The sequence below is a fragment of the Leopardus geoffroyi genome, chromosome C1, assembly GCF_018350155.1.
Source record: "Leopardus geoffroyi isolate Oge1 chromosome C1, O.geoffroyi_Oge1_pat1.0, whole genome shotgun sequence".
Taxonomy (NCBI): domain Eukaryota; kingdom Metazoa; phylum Chordata; class Mammalia; order Carnivora; family Felidae; genus Leopardus; species Leopardus geoffroyi.
In genome coordinates, this window is record NC_059328.1 from 132,035,823 (window position 1) to 132,063,118 (window position 27,296).

At 35.0% G+C, this 27,296-nt stretch overlaps 1 protein-coding gene across 4 annotated transcripts in view; it reads right to left on the reverse strand.

Moving 5' to 3' along the window:
• The window catches only part of LRP1B (LDL receptor related protein 1B), a 1,910,230-nt gene that overhangs the window by 363,200 nt on the left and 1,519,734 nt on the right, over positions 1 to 27,296 (reverse strand). The gene's annotated exons all lie outside the window — the stretch shown is intronic.

Below are 27,296 nucleotides of genomic sequence, written 5' to 3' on the forward strand. Positions count from 1 at the left end.
GTTTTACTATATTTGTATATCTATATGCAATTTTAGCAATAATTTCTTCACACACTTTCCAGAATAAAAATAGAATAATTTTGATGCCTACGAATGATAGCTGACTACACACAGAAAACTGAGCTATGAAGTGGTATATTTGTCACAAGAGCAGTTTTTTTAAAATCATGTCATTAAAGACCGAATGTTTTCACCCCTCTCCCTTAAAAAACTCAATTAAGCAATTGATTTTTATTTAAGAAAACGATGTCTCTTTTTTTCATGACTTTCAATACGTATACAGTGTGCAACAATTTAGACATGCTTTTGAAAATTGTGTTAGAGATACCTGCAAGGCACAACCATAATGAATTTTATCTTAAAACTATATCTGAAGACATAAAGTAAAAGTAAACATATAAAAAACTACAACAATATCAAAAAGACAAGCCCAACATCACGCTTCCAACTATCAAACAACGGTAGAGACTTTTTTAGGAAGTTAATGTAGTAAGTTCTTAGACTCAATTCAACTAATGTGATATAAAAACAAAAGAAAATGAAATAAATTACCAGCTAAGGTGTGCTTTAAATGTTGCCAGAAAAGATAAATGGTAGTATGTAGATTTCAATACATAAAAGTGACAATGTGAAAAACAAGAGTAATTATTTCTTAAAACTGTGTTCCAAATTACTAGGATAACACAAGATAGCTGTTTTATTTTTCAGAGGTGCTTTGAGTACCTTTTTTAGTATAACCAAATTATTACAGTTTTCCCTTCATGTTGTCTGTTTTCCTCAGTTATTATTCTTAGCTTGCTTAATTTCAGGAAGAATATATATAGCTTTGGCAGTCATGCTAAGAAATTAAAATTATAACAGGCAGAGCTTTTCTTCTGTTTTTCTCTCAAAGAATCTCAGAAAGGAATTATTCACTTCTTCTAAAAATAGGTAGATTAAAAAGGGTTTTTTACAGGTTTAAGATGTGTAGTTGGATGGTTAATAGGACTTATTAGGAGTGCAAACCATATTAAAGTCTTTTGAACTAGACTTCTTTAAGGTGATTAAGTTTTGTTATTCGTTGTTGTTTTTCTTGCACACAAGAGAGAAAAAGCCCACCAACAATAATACTACAGCTACCATTTACTGGGCATTGCCTTTCTGCTAGGAATTGTGCTGTTTTGCATACATCACTTTATCTGTAAAGTTACTCTGTGAAGTTTGTTTTATTCTTCGTCTTGTCCTAAGATGGTCACAGGACTGATGGAGTTAAAGATGTTTTACACGGTTTCATCTACTCTCAAAAGCCTGTATTCTTTCACAATACCATTTAGAGATGAGTACACAGCCCCTATCACCTATTCTCAATCTACACAAAGCTGGATCCAAACAATCAACTCATTAGTTTCAACTGGTCTGATTCCAGGTGAATTGTATTTCCAGTCATTTACTATGAGTGGCCTCCTCTCATACATTCAATAGAACAATTTATAAGAGATGGATGTGGGTGATTTGTATGGAAACCTAGGCCAGAGATGATGGAGAAAAATTCTTATACATAATCACAATAAAATCTTTATAGAAATCATATGGTGTTTCTACTTGAGGTCAGTATGTGGGAGGTTGGTAATGGTCAAAGGTGTTTCAGTTATTAAAAAATCATCCACTCCACTGTATTTTTTTTTCAATTTTTTTTAAGTTTTATTTATTTATTTTGAGAGACACTGAGAGCATGCAAGCGAGGTAGGGACAGAGAGAGTGGGGAGAGAGAGAGAGAATTCCAAGCAGGCCCTGCACCATCAGCATAGAGTCCAATGTGGGCTCGAACTCATGAATCGTGAGATCATGACTCAAGCCTAAGAGTTGGATGGTCAACTGACTGAGACACCCAGGTGCCCTGTTTTTGTATTTTTTACACTTTCAAATCATGTCAGAAATGAAGCTAACTCTACTAGTAGTGTGAGCAGAATTTCGCTCCTGCACCATTCACAAACAGAATGGGAAAGAGCATAGCTCTAAAAAAGTCCATGCAAATCAGAACCATTCATCTACCCTCATTCTGTATTGTCCTTTGTCTACTGCCTTTGACAAATCTTCACGGCCACTTTTTCCCTGCTGTATCAAAAAAAAAAAAAAAAAAAAAAAAGCCTGGTATCACCACTGAGATGAAGCGGATGCTTCTTTTCCATTGCTGACATAGTTCCAGGTTTACTGGAGTACGTAATACACCATATTGTCCAGGTACAATCTCTTTCATCTTATTTTTGTAATAGATGACAACCTGTCAGTACCCTTAATCATAATCTGCTGCTACATTTTAAAGTATTTCAGAATGTATTTTTTCTCAAAACGGTATCTAACTCTCTATAAAAATTGTACTTGTCATGAACTAATAGCCAAATAAAGACATACATAAAATTAAAATTCATGAAAAATATTCCATTGAGATAACAAGGCATTCATGTCATTTTTGTGATGCTTTCACACAATGTGGGGTTGTGTGTGTTTGTCTGTGTGTGTGTATGTGTATGTCTGTGTGTGAATTTGAACACTAAGGTTCCTGAATCAGTTGAACAGGTAGAATAAGAACTTTGAGTTATTGGTCCTGGCAGATAATATGTAGTTTGAAAATTAAAGTAAAATGCCTATCTATTCTAAAATATTAAAGTTAAACATCCTTTAGAACTCAGGGATGTAGAATAGGCATAATTAAAAAAAAAAGAGTAACTATAACAGTGCTATTTTTTGCAGTTCTATACTCTTTCCTCAGCAAAATAATTATACTGAGTGTGTGAGGCATAACCAAGTAAAAATACTACCATTCCCGTGCACTTAAAAAAAAAAGTGAAAGAGTTTCTCTTCCCTCCCATCGTCCTTTGAGCTGGGAATTAAGTTTGGTTAGGCATGAATGAGGTCCTTATACATTTTTGTAGAAGTAAGGAGAGAAGGTCAGTTCATTCAAGATACAAGGCAGGCAAAATAACTCAGAACCATGGCTATAGTTAATTTCCTGGATTCTAATTTCCCCAGAAAAGGGCAAGGAAATTGATCCTACTAGCCTGGCACAGTAACACTCACAGCTACTCTGACAGCTACCCAGAGGACTTCATGGAGAACATACCTTCATCTCCTCACCACTAAAGAAGGGACAACTCTGTCTTATCTTTTCAATGTTCGGGATAAGAGCTTACAAAATGGGAAAGGCAATGAAGGATGTTTTTGGGAGGGAGCTACATGAACAAAATATTGTCATTCATCTGGAACAAAATTAAATTAGGTAGCCAAATTAACAGAAAATAATATTTATCTTAAGGATATGCTACAACTGCAAAGCATCATAATGGCCTCTCCTGTTGAAAGCGTACTATTCTCTTACTTACTGGCTTATTTACTAAAGCCATTAAGTATCAGAAAGGTTGCTGTTTGTAATTATATCAGTAGTATAAAGCATCCCAATTTTGTCTGCAGGATCTAAAGACAGAGAATCAGTCTCAATTTTCAACCCAGGCACTAATAAAGGTATACAGATGGCTGATAAAACATAAAACATGTTCAATATTAGCAGCCATCAGGGAAATGAAATCAAAATCATACTTCACATCCATTATGATGACTGTAATTTAAAAAGATAATAAGTTTTAGCAAAAGTAGAGAAACTGGAGCCCTCATACACTGCTAGTGGGGATGTAAAATCGTGCAGCTGCTTTGGAAAACAGTCTGGCAGTTTTTCAAAATGTTAAATATATAATTGCCATTTGACAAAGCATGTTCACTGGTAGGTTCATACCCAAAGGAAAATAAAACGTACATCCACATGTACACAAATAAATGTTCATTGCAGTTTTATTCGTAATATCCAAAACCAGAAATAGCCCAAATGTCAATCAACTGATGAAGAGATTAAGTAAATTGTGGTACATCTATACAATGGAATATTTTTCAGCAATAATAAAAAATGAAGTACTAAAGTAAGCTAAAACATGGATGAACCATGAAAATAGTATAATAAGTCAAAGAAGCAAGTCACATTAGACCACTTATTCTATAATTTCCTTTGTGTGAAAATTTTAAAGACATAAAGTAGATTAGAGGTTGTCTGTGTTTAGGGAGCATAAAGGGAGAGAATGGTTGTCTGGGGTTAGGGAGAATAAAAAGGAACTGCTAATTGGTATAAGCTTTTTTTGATGGTTCCACAATTCTGAAAATAGTTTAGAAACTTTAAATAGATGAATTGGTATATGAGTGATCAAAGGGCATCTGGAGCTATCTTGAAGGAAATGCATAAAATAATATGAGAATAGGCATCAATAAATTGGGGAAATTTAAGTTCTAATTTGATAAATACTTATATTTCTATTATGAGTCTAGCCACAGGGTTGCTTGACATTGCATACAATGTCAGTGGACAAAAATGGATGTAGTTTCACTGTTAGCCAGTGAGGATACTGTAGGAAATTAAAATACCTGCTAATTTCTCTTGACTCTACCTTACTAAAATGCTTTTACAAATGACTAACTATGTGGGTTATTTTCCCTTTTCTAACTACACAAGTCAGGAACTGATTGTAATAGATTTTAATGTAGATCGCTCACTGTAAATTAGACTACCACCTTCTGGCTTGAAGACATTTCTGTTTTTCCACATTAATAAATAAAACAAAATGATTATCTAAGATATCTTTTAGACACAGGCTTTCATTTTTATTTTCTCAGATTATAAAATCCATTCATTAACAAATCACAACCAAGACTCATATGTACCAATGGAGGGTATTGGTCAGGGTATGATCTGAACTTTCTGATATTCTTTCAAATTTAGGATAGCCCACTACAGGCTGTCAAATAATTTAGAGTGTCAACCCTGATCACACCTAAACTACAGCATGCTGTATGCTTCGCCATGCATCTTTATGTTCTTATATTGTTTAACTTTTAAAAAGCTCAACATTTTTTTACTAGTTTAATTTACTGAAAACTAAAAATGAAAAAAGAAAGAAAGAAAAAAAAGGGGTGCCTGGGTGGCTCAGTCGGTTAACTGTCCGACTTCAGCTCAGGTCATGATCTCACAGTTCCTGGGTTTGAGCCCTACGTCAGGCTGTTCTGACAACTCAGAGGTTGCATACTGTTTTGGATTCTGGTCTCCCCCCCTCTCTCTAACCCTCCCCTACTCGAGATCTCTCTCTTTCTCTCAAAAGTTAAAAAAAAATCTAAATCTATACGACATTCTACATATTTAAACAAGGGACAATTCCACTGGGAAAAAATATTTTTTGTGACTAAATACCTGGAAAACAAAGAATCTGTTGAAAAACTCAAGAGGTCAGTAATATGGCAAGCAATAAATAAATAAGTCAAAATTAATAGTCTATTAAACACAAAAATAACTACTAGATATAGAATGGAGAGAAGATGCCAATCCAAATAGCCATTAATGATGTGAGTTCCAGGGAATGGACAGATCTATACAATTGCTCCATGCTAGACCACCTGAATTTGACTCTGTTTGTGCCCAAAGCATTGCAATAAACTTATCTTTCAAGAATGTGGATTATTTAACCTCAACCTCTCATCCCTCTTACTAGAAGATACAACCCATTCAAAGGGTAGGAATGGGGAATTGCTTTTTGTTACTCTTTTGTCCTCATTATCCTACTTATTAAAACGCTTTTTTTTTTTCCCAAAAGCAAACTTGTTTGCTATCCTGCAATCTGTCTTTAACAAAGACACGTGCTTACTATTATCCCCAACGTGGTTTTAATGCCCTGGAACCAGAGTGCCAAAAATATTTCAAGTTAGAAAACAGTATTTGCTTTACATTGCATAACAAAACAGGACTATTTACTTGGGTTTGCCAGAAAAAAGGAACAATTTGCCTTAAGGGAGTATTGAAGCAGATTGAAACAGCTTGAAGCTTGTAGGTGACAGTGTATTTTTTTTTCCCTTAATCTTACTCATTGTGTGTGTGTGTGTGTGTGCATGTGTTTTCAGGTTTAAAGATCCTAATTTCCTCCTGAACTTAAGACTCAACTGAAAATTTTATAAAATCAGACCTGTCTCAGTAAATGCCTTCATCTTATTTCACCACTAATGGAAGCAAAGAGATGGAAGCCTGAAAACTATGAGCATATGGTTAATTATCGTCATTCCTTCAGGAGTAACTGGAGACAAGCACTGACTCAAGTAAGATTAAACTAACATTAGAATGCCTAGAGCTTCCAGGAAACACATAAACTTCAAGGTTTCTAAACACTCAGGTATATCATACTTCACCCTCCAGGGAAAGGCTGGGAGACCTATGGACAGCCTTTCTTTGAGAAATATAACAAGAAAGTCACTTGGAACCAATACTCTCTTCCTTTGTGAGAATGAAGTAAATCCTCAGGCCAAAGTCACTAAGGAAACATTCTTGAGAAACATGTCTCTGCCCATTTCCAGATGTCTGGATAAGATCCAACATATCCCTCAATTATTTCATACAATACAAAATGATCTCAACAGCAATTCATTTATGAACAGACAATAATTTCTCAATATCATATAAAAAAGGAAAGGCCTTATCCAAACTAAGCCCCAATTTCTCAAGATCCACCATTAGATATGCATTCCCTTGATGTAAGGCCATCTACACCTGCTCACTGCTTATGTACTTCTGGCAAATAATACTCCTCAGAGAATAACGTACTAATTTATGAATGATATGTTATGATATGTACTTTATTATATCCTATTATTTTTAATGGGCCATAAAATGTGGGAATTTTTTTATGCAGAAGAAAAGATGAGAAACAACTTCATAAATTTTTTTTTAATGTTTTATTCATTTTTGAGACAGAGAGAGACAGAGCATGAACGGGGGAGGGGCAGAGGTGAAACAACTTCAAAAACAGAGTCTTGAGAAAGGCATAGAAATAAGGGATTTGGAGGCTCGTGGGTGGCTCAGTTGGTTGAGTATCTGACTCTTGATTTTGCCTTAGGTCATGATCTCAGGGTTCTTAGGTTCGAACCCACGCAGCCTCTGTGCTGACAGTGTGACAGTGCTGAACATGCTTGGGAGTCTCTCTCTCTCCCTCTCTCTCTGCTCCTCCCCCACATTTCTTTCTCCCTTTTTCTCACAAAATAAATAAATAAACATTAAAAAAAATAAAAAAGAGGTGAAGGCTTTGGGTATCTAGAAATAGTACAAGTATACATGGGTCCTTAACAGAAATGTAACATGTAACATTAGGTCCAGCTTAGGAGCTATTCTTTGGTGATGAATACTTTTAAGAAAAAGTATTTGCTGTACCTTTGTCAACTGTACACATTTAGTTAAATAATATGTGGTAAATACAATCATTTGGACAGAACACATACATGTACTTCTGATAATCTTTGAGCCTTCTAAATTGAATTCAGTTAATAACAGTTATAATGTTGACTTCTACACCAGAAGCATAACATTTTATTCAGCCATCACTGTATGTATTTCTTCTCTTTATCCTTCTCCATCCTCCTTCCCTCTCCTCTTCTTTCTCCTTTCTTTTCCTCCACTTCCTCCTCCTCTTTCTCTTCCTTTCTTCCTCTTATTTTTTTCTTCTTTCATCTTTGTCTTTCCTTCTTCAGCTATCTGATCTAACATTACTGATTGCCATTCTTTTTCTACATCACTTTGCTTCTGATTCAGTCTCTCACTTACTCCTTCAGTATTCTCCCATGTTCTACAACCATTATCTCCTGCCTGATTATGCCTTCAGCCTATTTTTGTCTGTTTGTTTGCTTTTTAATAACCCCATAGTTTGTAATTTCAGATCTTGATTTCACTGTGACTTGAATGAATGTCATCCCTTCCATGCCATTCTGATCACAGCAAAATTATTGGTTTTGTCTTTTTCATCCATTATTGATGGATTTCTGTGGAGTCGAGTAGAGTGGAGGAAATGTTATTCCAGGCATCCTTTTGCTGCTCTGCTAGTCCTTGAATTTTTAAAGCTATTGTATCCAATAATTGAGCTTAAACATATGAGACTCAGTACAAGCTAACCTTCCATATTCTGATGCCAAATTTGTTTCTTTACATATCATATGTAAATAACTCAATCCACTGTTTTTTTTTTTTAATTTTTTTTTCAACGTTTATTCATTTTTGGGACAGAGAGAGACAGAGCATGAACGGGGGAGGGGCAGAGAGAGAGGGAGACACAGAATCGGAAACAGGCTCCAGGTTCTGAGCCATCAGCCCAGAGCCTGACGCGGGGATCGAACTCACGGACCACGAGATGGTGACCTGGCTGAAGTCGGACGCTTAACCGACTGCGCCACCCAGGCGCCCCTCAATCCACTGTTTTTAAGCTATCTAAAAATAATTGAAATTGAATAATTGTTTTCTGAATCACTGTAACACTTAGTACAAATATGTTTAAGTAATAAACTAGATGTTTTAAAGGCTTTAGAAAATCAAGAATAGTAATTTATCTTGATTTTTAGATTTCAAGTCCCTTTTCCTTTTAAAAGCTTTTAATATATAATAGTTTTTCCCCTTCAGAAAAGATAAAATAGTCATTTATAGGAGCATAGAACTAAGCAAAGATATATAGCAACATGCCTTTTTTTTGAGGGGCTATCTTTTCAATGGTAGGTAGCTGGTCAAATGCTTCATAGAATAATATGAATCTGAATACTAATTTGCCTTCAGATTTTAAGCTTTTGTTATCAGGAATCCAAGGAAAAGCTATGGGATTAACAAATTAAGAAACCAATCTTTCAAAAATTGAAAGAATACAAATGTTTAAGTATTATAATTGTAGATATAATGACATTAGCAATTTAAGAGTATAAATTCATTTACATTATCAAGTGGATAAATTTAAGGAATCAATGTCATAGTAATCTTTCTATTTCATAATTTTTTAACTTATGGGGAGTACCATTGTTAATATTTTTTTAAAGTTTATTTATTTATTTTGAGAGAGAGTGTGCATGTGGGGGAGGGGAAGAGAGAGAGGAAGAGACAGAGAATCCCAAGTAGGCTCCACTCTGTCAACACAGAACCCAGTGCTGGGCTCAAACTCACAAGCCACGACATCACGACCTGAGCTGAAATCAAGAGTCAGATGCTTAATCAACTAAGACACTCAGTTGTCCCATTTCACTGTTAATATTTTAAATAGATACTATTAACCTTTGATAAAACACAAAATTAGACAGAAAAAAAAATTGTGGAATCAATTAAATTAGGACAAGATTTCCAAAGCACTTTGCATTGATATTAAATTCATCAGCAACATACCTCTTAGCTTGTCACCAGATCTATAGATCCATTTGCATTGCATCTTGCCCCCTTCCCTTAAGACAAATGAATGTCTTCCTGTAACAGGGAAGTGCACTACTTGTGCTCTTTATCAAGGGTACTGGTCTTTTTGTTTTCTCTGCTCCTTCTGACAACATAAAGGCCTCCCATTTTACTGGATCATCTGACTTCTTTTACAACTACACTGAAACTACTCTTTTTCAGATAACCAGCAATTTCTCTATCACTAAATCCAATGCACATTTTTTTTTTAACTTACCTAGTTACTTAGCAGTTGACTGCCTTCCTCTTGAAACCCTTTAAGGAGTTTTTTTGTTTGTTTGTTTGTTTGACATGCTCTTTTCATTATAACTGTCTTCTGTGTCTCACTGGTATCTCCTTCCCAGGATCCTTTGCTAAATATAGGTATTACCTAAGGTTTTATTTAAAGTCTTCCTTTTCTACTCTCTCCTATCTTATTTGATCTATTCTCATAGAAGTAAATACCATCTATGTGCTTATATATTCCCTTTCTTGGCCCCTTGGTATTTGTGGTCTTTTTCTCTGTCAGGACATGAGAAAACGCAGGGAACACGACGGGCTTATTCTTAGATGTATCCCCCAACAACTGAACAAAGTCCCGGGCACAGAAAAATTAATTGAAATTATTTGTGTAGTTAATCAATATGAATTCCTATTACATTAATCCACTGAAGGCAGGATCTGCATATTAATGTTTTAATTCTTATATGCTCGAGACCTAGAATATTGGAGAAATGTATAATAATAAGTAAGAGCAAAAACTATGGATTTGAATAATGGCTTTGAATCCCTGCACTATCACTTACCAGCTAGATGACCATGGGCAATTCATTGAACTTTTCTGTATTTTCATTCCCTTGTTTGTAATGTGGGAATAATAATAAATAATACATAATACATAAATAATAATAATAATAAATAATAATAAATTCACTTACGCTTAACAATGATGATGCTTCATTGGATAAATTATCATCACCATTTTCCAACAAGTAGAATAGTAGAAATAACACTTATTTTAGGAGTGGGTTTCTGAACTCTAAAATGACATAATCTATATATGTCAATATAATTTTTTCTTTATTATAAGAACTTGGTCTTCAGATTTTTTATTCATCATTTCTTGGAATAAGTTCAACCGTCTGAACCACTTACTGTATGTTTGAGTCTTACTATTACTTGTAGACTGATAATGTAAATATTTGATGGTTTTTTAGGTGGAAAGAGGTGGGACTACTGGAGAATTAAACAATTAGAAAGTATTAAATTTTTCTACAGAAAGAAATGAGGATAGAGAGACATAGGAAAGGAAGTAAAGACTGAATAGAAGTGATTTTTTTTTAAGATAGGCAGTTATGAAGCAGAAAATAGAGAAAGTTTATTCCAGATGATGGGGATCATGGAAAAAAAGCTACATTCTCTATGGCCAAATTTTGCAAAGAAAAAGGATGGAAATTAGTACTGGAAATAGAAAGGAACTTAAGAGATGGATAGAATATTTGATCTCTAGGAAATAATAGTGTTTTGCATTGAACTCAGTAGGAAAAGATATTAGGAATTATATCAAAATAAAGGGATATTGTTCTCTAATCTTTTAAAAACTGTGTGATATATTCAGAATTGTGTTACATACAAATAATGCGGTAATTATATAAAAATACTATATATTGTATGTACACAATATCAAAATACCATAATGCAAAAAAAAAAAAAAAAACAGCCTACCAACTAAAAATATCATTCTGAAATATAAAGGCTCCCCTTAGTAGATATCCCCCAATGAAATGTGGTTTAAATAAATAGAATTGACTTTAAACATGTTTAAATGGAGGGGTGCCTGGGTGGTTCAGTTGGTTAAGTGTCCGACTCCAGCTCAGGTCATGATCTCACAGCTCGTGGGTTCGAGTCCCATGTCGGGCTCTGCGCTGAAAGTTTGGAGCCTGGAGCCTGCTTTGGATTCTGTGTCTCCCTCTCTCTCTGCCCCTCCCCTGCACATTCTCTCTCTCTGTCTAAAAAATAAACATTAAAAAATTAAAAAAAAAAAACATGCTTAAATGGACTGAAAGTGTATAAATGTAAACACACTTAACAAATGTTTAAAAAAAATAAAAACAGTGTTAAATTTCCTGCAAATATCTCAATTATAAGCAAAGAGAATTATATTTACTATATCCCTAGCACTATAAAGAGGAAAACATACAAAAAGGAGGACCCTAGAATCTACTAGAAGAAAAACCTTTTTTTCCCCCACTAACATGCTATTAATTAAATGCCAAATTACATAGTACAGGTTTTAAGAAATACAAAAATTCAAGGAGGTACATGTGATCATGTAATTTTCTGAACAAGTTTACATCATCACATTTAAGTCATAGGCATTTTAATTAAAATGTCTTCAAATTTACACCTACTTTTTCAAAATTTCTTTTAATGTTTATTCATTTTTGAGAGAGAGAGACAGAGAGAGAGAGAGACAGAGAGCAAGCGGGGGAGGGGCAGAGCGGCCTGGAGGCACAGAATCCAAAGCAGGCTCCAGGCTCCAAGCTGTCCGCACAGAGCCCAATGTGGGGCTTAACTCATGAATCACAAGATCATGACCTGAGCCGAAGTTGGGGCTTAACCAACTGAGCTACTTAGGCAGTCCATACACCTACACTTTAATGAAATCATAATAAGTCTATGAAACTTATCTTAAACATTTCTATTTTTCACAAGCATTAATTTCTACAATCATCTCTGAATAAACTTTTAAAATGTCTCCATTTTCTCCCCTCATATCCATCCTCATAAACCTCCGTGACCTAAATTTATCAGATAGTTTATTTATTAATCCTCAGCATTTCTCAACTCTCATGACTTTCCCTACTCAATAGGAATCACATCAAAAACCCCATCTCTGGGCTTCAACTCTGCTGTCATCTTGTCTCATCTTTTCCTTCTTATTTGTCAGAGTTCTCATTATAACTAAACTTTGTTATAATAACAAACCTAATATTTATTTACACTCCAAAATTAGAGCATGGCATCTGTCTTTCATCATACAAATAATTACTCTACTCACCTATGATAGGTGGCCCACTAAAAATGAACAACATAATCCACCATTTTAATGATGTCTTTATTACCAGCCTCAAGTTGTATGTTTTTTTATACCTCTCATTCTAATCTTCTAAAGCTGGATCATTCCTCAAGTTACTTCTTGCACTTCACTTCAGAAAATGGAAGATTATCAGAGGAAGAGAAAGAATCATGGACCAAATTTATCTAACACAACTTTAGCTTGGCCTTTTGTTCTTCCTGGCACATTTCAGTGATGTCTTGGTGATTTATATGTCTCCCTTCAGAGTGTCTCATTCTTTTTTTTATTTCTTCCCATAATTCTCTCCTAGCTTTCATGATTACTTTCATGATTATATACATTCTTGTCTGTCTCTCTATATATCTATTACTACTCTCTCTTCCTATTTCCCATTATGAGTAATCCCCAAGGCTCTTAGTGAATATAAACTGGCTCATGACTCCAACTATAAGCACTATCCTGTGACCCCTAACAAAGGTTCTCTCTTAGCCAGGCTCCTCTGAGCCCTTTTCTGGACTAAGCCTCAACTTTGACCTTTAAAAACTATAGAGACTTGGGGCTTCTGGTGGCTTAATTGGTTAAGCATCTGACTCTTGGTTTCAGCTCTTGGTTCATGGGAACAAGTCTGGTGTGGGGCTCCATGACAGTGTGGAGCCTGCTTAGGATTCTCTGCCCCACCCATCTCTGCCCCTCTCCCCTCTCAATAAATAAACTTAAAAAAAATGTAGACTATCAGCACAAATTATTTCATTTACTTCCTGTCATGTTAAAGAATTAAACAAACACTAGCCTCTTTTCTAAAAGATCAAGGCAGCATTCCTAGAATGACCCTAGATCCCCTTAAAGTACCTGCTTGAGAAGGTTGAAGCCTGCCAAAAGAATTTACTGTATATTCCAGGCAACCCTTGCTGATAAGCCCTGACTCTTTCTTAGAGCATTTACTAAAAAGAGCTTGCAATTATGAATCCTTTCTCTATCTCTTTTAATATACATGTATCTCCTAAAACTCAAGAGTGTCTTTCTCAAGAACCTGAGAGCCTTTGAAATGTAACCATCAGTCTCTGAGGGAGAAGAGAATCCTAACTTTCATATTTGTCAGCTAGCAGACATAGCTGGCCTAATGGAATTTACAATGACCAACTCTGTAATTTTTCATTTTATTTCCCCTGCTTACTCCACTCATTCTCTGTAAGTCAGTCACCTCGGTACAAATCAGACTTTGGTTAATACGGGTCTTCTTACATTTTGCAATAGTATATTACTGATTAAAGCATGCCCTTACCACGTTAACTTGTGTCTGGCTTTATTTATCTTTAGACACTAACTCTGTATCTTTTTGTTTTTAAGGGTTTTTTTTTTTAACATTTTTTTTTTTTTTGAGAGACAGAGAGAGACAGAGAATGAGCAGGGGAGGGGCAGAGAGAGAGGAAGACACAGAATGCAAAGCAGACTCCAGGCTCTGAGCTGTCAGCACAGATCCCAACACGGGACTCAAATCCAAGATCCATGAGATCATGACCTGAGATGAAGTCAGGTGCTTAACCGACTGAGCCACCTAGGCACCCGTAAATCTGTATCTTTAATTCTACATTGTTCTATCTTCAGAATAAAATTTATGAGATTTAAGCTTGCTTGCAAACTGTATGGAGTATTTTTTTTTCTTAGTGCTATTATTTGCTCCTCAAAAGAAACATATTTATTATATTTAAAAAAAAAACTACTTATCTGAGGAACATGTTTTAGGATAAATCAGATTTTATGTTCTTCTTTGTTGAGAAGAAGACCAGAGTATGAGAGATGAATTGCTAAGAGAATAAAGTAGATTTTTCAGTGCTGTGTGATTAAAGAGAAGACAAAGTTATGAGGTAATAGCTGGAGAGAGAGAAATTGAGAGAAATATGAGGAAGGAGACACTTAGATCTAATTGGGAATTTGTGTGTGATGCTCAGTGAAAACCCCTGTTAGCATCTTCCCATGAAATCTTCCATATAATATCCATTTCTTATTTAGGCTTCTTGACTGGAAACCTTCCTGGTTCTAGGTTTTGATCACGTTCTCTTATCATGTTGATTAGATAAACTTAAAAAAAAGATGCCACAAATGCATTTTTTTGCATGAAACTTTATCTATCCAAGTAAAAGAAAGTATCATAACGTTCTTTTTCTGCTCTTCCAACCACTGAAATTCCCATTTAGATTGAAAGAATGTCCTCAGAAAAATATCCTCTCAAGATGCCTTTCCCATATTGTCACTTTTCTCATCTCTTCCCACTTCTCCATATATCCTATGCTTCTATTTTCATACTTACTAAACTGCATCATAATAACTTTTATATCTATTTCCCCAATCATGTTTCAAGTTCTCAAAGATCGCTTAGGTATCTACACAAGCACTGTCTTTCTGGGGTGGACTACTTAGAATAAAGAAATAGGCTGTATATTGTCTTGGTAATTATTGTAAGTCCAGTACCTCGTGTTAATAGGTACTGATTCTCATGTTTGTTGAATTATGCAGTATAATGCTCAAAAATCATTTTTTGATTAAATGCAGAGCAATTAAATGGAGGTGCAGAATATCTGGTTTTAAGCTTCTTTACTAAGAAATTTACTGAAAATTATTGTTTCAACATCATTTATCACAAAATTAAATTGATAATGGTATTACTAATACCATCTCCTTGGGATATTTTCTCTTTATATTATCAAAACTCAATAATATTCTGTGATACACAGACACACTGATTGACCTAAAACATAGAACTTCTTGAAGGAAAACAATGTACAACAATGGTTTGATACAGAATTACTTAAGAAAGGGTCACTCTTGGGGCACCTGGGTGACTCCCTCAGTTAAGCATCCGACTTCAGCTCAGGTCATGAAATTGTGGTTCATGGGTTCAAGCCCCACATCAGGCTCTGTGCTGACAGCTCAGAGCCTGGAGCTTGCTTTGGATTCTGTGCCTCCTTCTCCCTCTTCCCCTCCCCTGCTCTAACTATGTCTCTCTCTCTGAAAAATAAATAAAACATTAAAAAAAAAAGAAGAAGAAGAAGAATGGGTTGCTCTTGGATTTTTTTGTATTTTTTTCTCATGTTTACTACTACTTTCCCCCGATTCTTTTTCTTTCAAATACCTGTTGATCTAGGAACATTCTCTTGCTCCTTCTGTTTCCCAGCTGCTTGTAACTTAGTTAATTCTGGCAAATACGTGATAAATGGAAGAGGTATATATCACTTCTGAGTTAAGGCAGAGAAGAACAGAGTAAATTCTGTATAATCTCTCTTGCCCTGCCAGAATGATCTTGGAAGCCACTTGATATAGTAGAAAGAAAAGGGAACAGTCTACATTGCAGAGTCCTACATGGAGAAGGAGGGCTGCCTTGTGAAGTTAGCCAACTCTCTTCAGACTTTTCATGAACTAGAAATAAATGTCTTAAAATTCAAAAGAAAAATCCCCCAAAAAACAAAAACAAAAGTCTTGTTATTGAAACAGATCTTAAGGATGTCATTAACATTTCTAATTTAAATACTATCATAAAAACTTTCACACTCCAACACTGATAATTCAAATAATCTTTGTTCAGTCTATTGTTGTTAGCTTGACAGTGCTTATTCTTTAAAAATCACTTTTTAATACCATTTAAACAATTAAATCCCTTCATTTCCAAATTATAAATTTATTCAAGGAGTCAATATCAGAGACTGCGTAAACTGAAGCCTAAGAATTTACTGTTACGAGCCATTTAAAGAATGATTTGATGTGGTTTCAAAACTTATATGTTAATTCTTTGAAGACATTTCATTTATAAATGATTCAGGTGTAAATTATTAAGAAATAATATTGCTGCAAAAATTTGTTAATCCACTATTAATCTAACAATTTATTGGCAAAAAATATACTTTAACAAGCAACATTAAACTTTTTAGGAACTAAAATTTTATTCTCAAGACTTTATGAAACACATCCAGCAATTGTACCTTTTACTTACACTATAATTCATGTATACTATGTCCTGGTTTTTTTTGTTTTTTTGTTTTTTTTTGTTTTTTGTTTTTTTATTTCTTTCATTATTCAATGATCAAAATGAAGCTACCTCAGCCTCTTCGGCAAAAACCTAGTAGTCTAAACTTTAGCAAATGCCCTTAGATCACATGATTGATTAACTAACTTTCCTTTGTGTATCCATAGATGATGCATTCTTTCTTAGAAAGAACAGGGTACTTCTGCAGTCATAGAACAGGAGACAGACCCCTTTTTACACACCCCACCCTCAATGCCAGCGAGACCATGGAGCACTGAGATAATGTCTACAGCTGGCACCATCAAGTCTGCATGTAATCTAGAATTGTTATAGACCCCTGCACTTTCTGTACTGATCAACTACCCTAAACCTCTTTAAAAATCCCTAGGCCAGGCAGAAACCTTGGAGTTGGCCTTTAGACAAGAGTCCTCCTTCTCCCCAGGTGGCGGGCCTCCTGAATAAAGTTCATATTCCTTTCCAATAAAAAATCTGGTCTCTTGAGTATTGGGCTTTAGAGCCATGGGCAGCTAAATTTGGATTCAGCAATGAAAAGACTTGAATACCATTTGTCTTATTAAATTACTCTGTGAAAATTAAAGGAGTAGCAACACTAACTTTCATCTACTTCATTCAAATAATAATAGTTAAATTTACAAAGGGCATATTGGGAATATACATGTGCCAACTCTTTGTCACAGGTTAACAATGATTTGAGGACTCAGAAGTTACAAAGCTTACAAAATATCTAATTATGAGAATTTATTGAACACTTACTATGTACTTGTCACTATTATAAGAGTTTATATTATTTATTTTATGCATTAAGCATTAGCTTGGTTATCTGTTCTTCTGCCCAGGTATTGTCTTTTTTTTTAATCTCAAACTCTCATACAATTTTCAGTTAAAATTAGGGGTAGAGCTTAAAAGATCTTAATAAAATGAAAATATAAAAATATATGGTGATGCAAGTAGGAAAATAATTATTTTCTATTAGTAAAAGTATTATCCAAAGACATCTAAAGAGCTATTCTGATGGCAACGGGCATAAAAGACCAGTTGCAGATGAATGGCCTCTGATTCCTGGACTTCCCATAAATCACTTCTCACCACAAGTATCTGAAAACTAAGTATTTTAGTATAATTGCAATATGGACTATTTTTATAGTTTGACAAGCATTTGTCGGTAATGATTTAGAATCTGAGAGAGAGAGAGAGAGAGAGAGAGAGAGAGAGTGTGTGTGTCTCTGTGTGTGTGTGTCTGTGTGTGACTGTGTGTGTGTGTATAGACAGGGGGGACCGTTTCCATATCACCTTCCCCAGCCCCCTGCCTTTTCGCCAGTAATCCTGACCTGAAGCTTATCAAGGCAACAAAGCTTCACAAATTTGTTTTGAGTATCAATTGCTTTGAGCAGTGGAAGGGTTTCTTTTAGTTATTTCTTAAGTTCTTCTGTTGTGAATATTAGCAAGTTTTCTATTATTTTTAGTTTTTCCATTTTGTTTTTCTAACTTGTTCTGGCACAACACAAATAATTTATACACACAGACACACACACACACACACACACACACATACACCCGTATAGTTTTTTTTTTTTTTTTCCAGGAAGTAAATCAATGACAGAAATGGCAAAGATGGACATAAAAAGGAATGGCTGAAAGACTGCAGGACTGAAACATGACACCTCAGGGCTATTGAGGTCCCTGGCAGAGATTGAAACTAATTTTCAATCCAGTCACTGTTATTGGTTGACCAATTGACCAGGAGGGAGTCCCCAAATCACATTTCTCATTTATAAAATGGAGTTAAGTAACAACCAGTTCCTTTACTGTTCTAGATATGTTACAAAGATCAATGAGATTCTTTCTTTTTCTTTCTTGCTGGCTTTCTTTCTCTCTTTCTTTTCTTTAAGTCTATTTATTTATTTTTGAGAGACAGAGAGCATGAGCAGGAGAAGGGCAGAGAGAGAAGGAGAGAGAGAATCCCAAGCAGGATCTCCACTGTCAGTGCAGTGCCTGATGTAGGGCTCAAACCCACAAACTGTGAGATCATGATCTGAGTGGAAATAGAGTCTGATGTTTAATTGACTGAGCCACCCAGGCACCCCCCCCCCCAATGAGATTATTTCTATGTAAAGTTTATGGTTTATTATAAAGATGTATTATAAATGTTATCATTATTATGGCAATGCAAAGTCTACTTAATTAAAAATAAAATTCTTCAATTAATTATGGATCATTAAACTACATTGAACAATGTGTTCAAGTTTTTCCATTGATGTTTATCCTAACTTTCTGAGTACTGGGATCAACATAAGATCCTGTAAAGTTTGTGTAAATGTCTTGAAAAGATTATGATGCCACCAAGTTTTCCTAAGAAAGAAGTTTTTAAAAATTTTTTTTTCCACGCTTTTATTTATTTTTGGGACAGAGAGAGACAGAGCATGAATGGGGGAGGGGCAGAGAGAGAGGGAGACACAGAATCGGAAACAGGCTCCAGGCTCTGAGCCATCAGCCCAGAGCCCGACGCGGGGCTCGAACTCACGGACCGCGAGATCATGACCTGGCTGAAGTCGGACGCTTAACCGACTGCACCACCCAGGCGCCCCTTTTTTTTTTTTTAATTTTTTTTTTAAGAAAGAAGTTTTTAAATTATAAATATTCTATGTTGTATAACATATTTGAGAGCATAAATATGAAATATAAAAAGCAGTTACTTAAATTATTCATTGCCTGAAATCAGCTAGAATATTGTGAACTAGAATATTGAAAATAGATTTGTATATATGAAAATCATCTTGCATTCTAAAATTAATATAAAATTAAAAGGAAAATAAAATAGAAATGTTTATGAACTTCTGAGATTGTTTTATTTTTTTATTTTTATTTTTTTTTAATTTTTTTTTCAACGTTTATTTATTTTTGGGACAGAGAGAGACAGAGCATGAACGGGGGAGGGGCAGAGAGAGAGGGAGACACAGAATCGGAAACAGGCTCCAGGCTCTGAGCCATCAGCCCAGAGCCCGACGCGGGGCTCGAACTCACGGACCGCGAGATCGTGACCTGGCTGAAGTCGGACGCTTAACCGACTGCGCCACCCAGGCGCCCCACTTCTGAGATTGTTTTAATAGCATTTCACCATTAAAGAGTTGCTGGGGTTTCGACTTTCTACATTAAAATTTGTTGCCCTGGCATTATTTTCTCAAAGGTCCACTCCTCTATTGTACTCTGAAGAATAAAGTGCATATGCATAGAATAAACACTAATAGAATTCTTTTCCACTAAAAGCAAGTACTGATTTTGTCCAATAATCCATTGAGTCAAGAAAACAAAAACAGATATAAAGGCACTTATTGTTTCATGGACACGCTGAATTAAAACACTGAAGGTGTTAGATGCCTAACATCTCGATTAAATTTATTCTACCCATGAAGCAACAGTTTATGATTTTCAAATGAATGGCACAGTTAAATGAAGGGAGCATTAATACAATATGATATTAATATACAAATACTTACATTATTCAACCGCCACTGACATTCTGAATTAAATCAGTAATGGGGTGTATAACTGATTAAATATCTACACAACAGAAAGCAACAGCTTATGATTTAAAGAGGCGCTGGTAGAGTGATCACATCATTACACTGCCAAATGCCATCTATCACTTTTACTGAACTTAACGAAGATGGATTACATCCCACAGATGAGATGCAGCCTATAAATACTGTCATGCTGATCTTCATCTGACTTTCCTAGAGAACAGATAAGCAACAAATCAATAATTGAACAAGTCATATTAGAAATTCAGTGTAATTCAGCTTCCAGGAGAAATCGTGTCAGACATTATTGCAACAAATTGCCTTAATTCGGTGAAATCTGCCAAATTATGCTTTCCCTTTTAAGTTAACTTATTTTCTCTTTAAGCTTATTTACTTCATCAAGTTTAAGAGAAAGCATCAATTTAGTGTAAAGCATTACCACCCACTTTTACATTTTAAACCAAGACTGGTTTAGCACCATCAAACTTCTTTTACAACTTTCTGTACTAAGTGCAATATGCTTCTTGACTCAAGTTATAAGTTTATACAGGTAATTACAACTGTATGACATAGAATATTGGTTTTAAAGTTACTGTCCAAACACTGAAACAAACTGAATACCATAAAAATATGCATAAACAATACATTCATTTTACAACTTCTGGGTTGTTTTAATAGTATTTCTCCATTAAACACCTGCCTGAGTTTCTATTTACCATCTCATTTAGCTTTCACAGTTTACCTTGGTGGAAACTGCCTGTCAATTGCTTCAATAGTCCAATCACTGGAGACCAGATTGCTTTCTGTCAGTCTGCTTGTATAATGTTATGGTAATAGATAACAGGTGGTCAGTATTCGTCAACTGAGGTGAAGATGATGTCTCACAAACTATAAAACATCTGAGGAAATGCTGTAACAGTTCACACTTACTACTAATTGCACCATTAGAAGTTTAATTAATTCTTTACCCTTCCACTATGTTCCTTAGATGGCCATAAGGTAGGAAATCATTCGGAACAGAAAGAAAGAATCTAAAGAGACAATAATGAGGTGTAATAAAAGAAAGAATGAGTGGCAGAATGGCTAACATTTTGCTCCGAAACTAGAGTAGAGTTTGATTGCTTAATCAGTTCTGTATTTGATAATGCCCCTAAAAGGGAATCATTTTTTAAAGAGCACCTTAATTCCGAGAACGTGTTAACCACTGCCTACATTTAAACTGACTATCCTCAATGACTAACTATATGTTTGAAAGTATTTCAAAATGCTTCCTGATTTTAAGGTGTCAGCAACTGAATCCTCACAAATCAGAAATAGATAAATGAGACATGAAAAAGTTTTCACTCCAGGACAATCTATATATATTTAAAATATAGCCTTAGAATATGCTACATAAAAGATGGAAACAGGGTATTAGACTCAATGTCACCTAACTAATGTTTAAACTCAGGTCAACTTCTACTTTGATATATCCAGTTTCTAGTTTTCAAATAGCGTATCTTTAGACACATGTGATGACCAGACAGTTTATATCAGGAACCTTGCATAATTTGAATTTTGTAATTTTAGCCTTTCTAACTTGCTTAAACCTTAAAATATCTACAGTTTACAATAATTAATTTGAATAAAATTGAATAAAGGAATCTGAGCAATAAAATTGATCTCCTTGAGGAAAATTAAGACTAGAATGAGAAAAACCTTAGATTTTTTTTTAAGAGCATGACACAGAGGCTTATTTCCCTTTTTTTCCAGGATACTAGATTAAAAAATGAACAAATATTTATCAAGGCAAGCAGTATGAAAAGCATACTGCTCAGCAAAAATCTAGTCATCTAAAAAAGAAGTCCAAATTTACACACAATATTTTATGTTACACAATGTAATTTTATATTACATTACTACAAAGAACCTATGGTTTTATTTCCAGCTAAAAACCTATTTTTGCTTTGTTTTCTTAAAAAATGTAATACTACATCTTTTCCCTAATTTTAGAAACTAACAAATATCAAAGCCTCTTGACAAAACCTCTTGACTCTGAAAGCTAACTTGGAAATATAACAAATGCAATTCTCAGCCCACTGGACTTAGCTATGATTGAACCCATTACAGATGTTGGTTTCTGTCAAGAAGAAATAAATTTCAGGTTCAACTTTAAGTCTTCTTAAAACCAGGGGGATTTATGCCAAATTCCTAGAGAGATATCAGTGTCTTCAGGGTTTAAACTTTTAGTTCTAACCCAAGGTAAACAGGCTGTATAGACTACATTGTCAAGACTTACTTTTGAACCCTGGAAGTTATTTCATGCAAACCACTCCCCTTCACGTTACAAATCAAACATTTATCAATTAACAGTTCCAGGCTTGGAACTGCAGTGCCATTTACCTGTTTATCATACTATTTGGACCTAATATTCAGCAATTATATAACTATTTTTGTTTTTGTTTTAAGCATCAAATGTGACACCACTCTTCAAATATGATTTACCCACTAAACCTGTCTCAATATGCTCCCATCCCCATCCAAGATTAAAATCCTTCAGAATATTTATGAGATGCTTATCTCAGAGGAGTGTTCCCACCTGCCAGATATACACTGGGGATATAAGAGTGAAGAGACCAAATCTTTGTTTCCATGAGGTTTATATTCTATATGGAGGAGATAGACAAATATATACTATGTTAATAACAAAAAAGTTCTAAGAAATATTGGTTCCAAAGGGTACTTTTCTAAATGGGATGATCATAAAAGGCTTGTTTGTGGAGGTGATCTGAAGATAGGTGGGGCAAATTATGAGTTCTTAAGGAAGAACATTCTAGATAGAAGAAACAGGACATGCCTATGCCCTGAAATGAAAGTTATTTAGGGTATTCACAGAACAAGGAGGTCAAGTGCCAGGAAAAAGAGCATGAGAAAAGTAACAGGACATGAGACTGGACAGAGATGGGATTTTACAGGGTCTTATTACATAACATGAGAAGCCACTGGAGGGTTTTGAGCTGAAACGTTAGTGGTTGTGACCTGTGTGGTTTCAACAACTTGCCTGTTTGAGGAAAAGGTAGAAGCAGGTCAGCTAGAAAGCAACTGCAATAACCTGAGTCAGACAGTAATGCCTGGACTAGTTTGTAGTCAATGAAGTTAGTGAGAAAAGGTCTGATACTGGATATATTCTGGAGCTGGATACAATATAAACTGTAAGACGAAAGGAAAAATAACAGTTTTTAAAAGTGATGGGAAAAAATATCAGAGTCATGTTCATGAAGGAAATAATTGGTACAATTGGACTTCATTAAAATTTAAAAATGTCTGCTCTACAAAAGACAACATCAAGAGAAGGAGAAGACAAGTCACAAACTGGGAGAAAATATTTAGAAAAGACATATCAAAAAAAAGGTTGTTTTCTAAAATAAACATAGAAGTCTTAGGGGCACCTGGGTGGCTCAGTTGGTTAAGCAGTTAAGTGTCTAACACATGATCTCACCTTCCAGACAGAGCTCTGAGCTGAGCTTGGAGCCTGCTTAAGATTATCTCCTTCTCCCTCTCCCTCTCCACCTCCCTCACTGATTCTCTCTTTTTCTCTCTGTCTCACTCTCAAAAAAAAAAAAGAGAAAGAATTTTTACACTGAACATAAGAAAATGAACAACCTACTTGAAAAGTAGGCAGAAGATGTGAATAAACATCTCAACAAAGATCAACAGATGCCAAATGCATATAAAAAGATGTTCGACAACATATGTCATTAAGGAATTTCAAATTAAAATTTTTCTACATTTATTTATTTGAAAGACATTTGAAAGACAGAAAGAAACCGAGCATGAGCAGGGGAGGGGCAGAGAGAGAGGGAGACACAGATTTCAAAGCAGGTTCCAGGCTCTGAGCTGCCAGCACAGAGACCAACACAGGGCTCCAACTCACAAAGTGTGAGATCATGACCTGAGCCAAAGTCAGACGCTTAACCAACTGAACCATCCAGGCGCCTCAAGGAATTTCAAATTGCAACAATAAGGTACCACTATGCATGTATTAGAATCGTGATAATCCAGACTGCTCACAACACCAAATGTTGGTGACAATATGAAGCAACAGGAACTCTCATTCATTACCGTTAGAAATGCAAAATGGTACAGCAACTTTGGAAGACAGTTTGGCAATACGTTACAAAATTATGCATACTCTTACTTTTTGACTCAACGAATGCACTCCTGAGTATTTCCTCAAAGTAAGTAAAAACTTCTGCCTACAAAAAACCCTGCACACAGATGTCCACAGCTGCTTTATTCATAATTGCCAAAATGTAGAAGCAACCAAGATCTCCTTTAGTTGGTGGATAGACAGACTGTGGTACATCCAGACAATGGAATATTGTTTGGTGCTAAAAAGAAATGAACAAGCCAGGAAAAACATGAGAAACCCTAACTACATATTACTACATGAAAGAAGCCAGTCTGAAAAGACTAGATATTATAGGATTCCAACTATATAGTATTCTAGAAAGGGGAAACTATGAAAATGATAAATAGATTAGTCATTTCCAAAGGTTACAGGGAAGGAAGGATAAATAGGCAGAGCAAAGATGATCTTTAGGGCACTGAATCTATTCTACATGATATTACAATGGTTGGTAAACGTCATTATACATGTGTTAAAACCCATACAATGAATAACACCAAGAGTGAACCCTCATATAAACTACACACTTTGGGTGATAGTCCTGGGTCAGTATAGGTTCACTGATTGTGACAAATGTATCAACCAGGTGTGAGATCCTGATGTTGGGGGAAGGTGGGGGATATACAGGAATCTTTGTATTTTCTACATAATTTTGTAATGAACCTAAAACTGCTATTAAAAATCTATTTAAATAAGTAAATAAACACATTTTTCAAAAAAAATGTAGAGAATATTTTTAAGTTTATTATAAATATGGGAATGCCTTTCTAAGTCTGATGGAAAACCCAGAATCCAAAAGAAAAGAAAAGTTGAGTACATAAATATTTTAAACTTCTGTTATGGGGGTGCCTGGGTGGCTCAGTTGGTTGTGTCCAACTCTTGATTTCAGCTCAGGTCATGATCTTGCTGTTGTGAGACTGAGCCCCGTGTCGAGCCCTGTGTGGGGCTCAGTACTGGGCATGGAGCCTGCTTAAGATTTTCTCTCCCCCTCTCCCTCTGCTACTCCCCTGTATGCACTTGTGCACACACGTGCTCTCTCTCCTTCTCTCAAAAATGAATAAACTATTTAAAGTATATTTATTTTTTTAACGTTTATTTATTTTTGAGAGAGAAAGTATGAGTCGGAGAGGAGCAGGGAGAGACAGAGACGCAGAATTCGAAGCAGGCTCCAGGCTCTGAGCTGTCAGCACAGAGCCCGACATGGGCTTGAACCACAAACTGTGAGATCATGACCTGAGCTGAAGTCAGATGCCCAACCGACTGAATCCCCTGGGCATCCCAATATTAAAAATATATTCAAAAAACACTTGTGTTATGAATAAAGTCAATAGAGAAAATTAGAAGATAACATATTGAGAAAAATATGCTTTTAAAAATTTAACAAAAGATCAATATATAAAATATTTACAGATTTCTCAGAAATCAATAAGAAACTATGAAAACCACAATTTAAAATGGGCTAATGTATGGATATCATTCTTGACCCAGTTTCCACTTTTAATCTGTAACATCTAAAGAACAGCCAAATACTGCAGTTCCACAAGACAGTGTGAAACTAAGGGTCTCAGTGGATCCCACCACTCCACGAAAAAAGCACAAGCAATCCCTGTGGCCAATCTAAAGTACAGATATGAAAACGAGTTGCAGGTGCTTTTTTGGATCACAGTGCTTCAATAATACAACTTAAAATGTGACACTGGCTTAGTGAAGGCAATCAAGCTACGGGTGGCAAAGACTCAAATATTACAGGAAAAAAATTACCAATTTAAGTAATTATAAATATGGAAAACAAACCACCTGCCAAGCACAGCTATAGATTAATTTTTCTACATTAGAAAAATTTCATGAAGTTGATGTGTATGAGATGTTCTTTGCTACTTTCAACAAAATTCTACAAGATAAATAATGAAATTAGAATGAAAGTGGATAGCAAACTAGCGGAAAGAAAAACAACTTTGATAAAGTAAGATTTTTGGCCTGAGGCCTGAAATTTAAATTAATTGAGAGACATTAATTGGTGCCTCTTAGGGATAAGAGTGCAAAAGTGAACAGTTTTAAGCAACAGCAACAAAGTATCACCTTACCAAAACAGAAGACAAAGGCACCAAGTCATTCATAAGCACTTGTCATCAAGTTCTCTCTAAAACCGTGAGATGCAGGCCACTAATAAAGATCAGATAAAGTGTTACATTCACAACCAAGTGTTCTCTCCATATATTATCAAGGATGGGGATTGAGAAAGATACTGAGAGAGGAGTTTAGAGGGATAGATATTGATAGAAATATTGAGAGAGGGAGGGAGAAAAATAAAACACAGAGACAGAAAGTAAATGTAAGATTTCAGACTTAAAGATTAGAGCTATCCAAACTCTTTGGCTATATTTACTCATACAATAAATCTCCAAATTTGCAAAGTTCAAAAATTTGATAACATTATGTGTTGGCAATAATAAAGAAAATTGGTGTTATTCTCATACTACAATTTATATTGTTAATTAGTAAAGATAATTGTGTATGCCTTCTGACTCAAAAATTCTATTTCTAGGAATTTATATCACAATAACACTATTATAGGAACAGAAACACTTACATATACAAATGTCAAGTACTACATTGTTTTGTAGAAAGCATTTTAAATCTAGCCTAAGTTTCATGTATAAAAATGTTAATCAAATTATGACGCATTCATAAAATGGAGTTCTATATAATTGTCTGAATAATAAGACAGACTATGGATACTAATAGAAAACAAAGTTTTATGTCATCCTTAGTTTTAAAAAACATATTTCAGGACTACATAAACACATTCACACATATTTTCTAGGTAGAAAAATTATTCTACCTAGAAAAATTATATTACTTCTCTGAAATGAGATTGAGACTACAAACCCTTCTCTGAGAAGTGGATTTTGTTTATACAATTAATATTTTTACATAACAAAAACTCAGTAAGGTAATATACAGAAAAAACAAACACTGGCAACATTAAAACTCTTCTTCAGGAAAAAAAAAACACAATAATAGGAAATGTGGCAAGGATAGCAAATAAATAGGGATGATTTCAACACAGTAATCAGAGCATAGTCAAACTCAGGAAGCAGGTTGGTTGGGCCATCCATTTTCCTGGTTATTTGACTCATATCACTAGAATTCAATTAAGATCAGCTACTAAAAGTACAGCAATGGTTCTCAAAGTGCAGTTCATG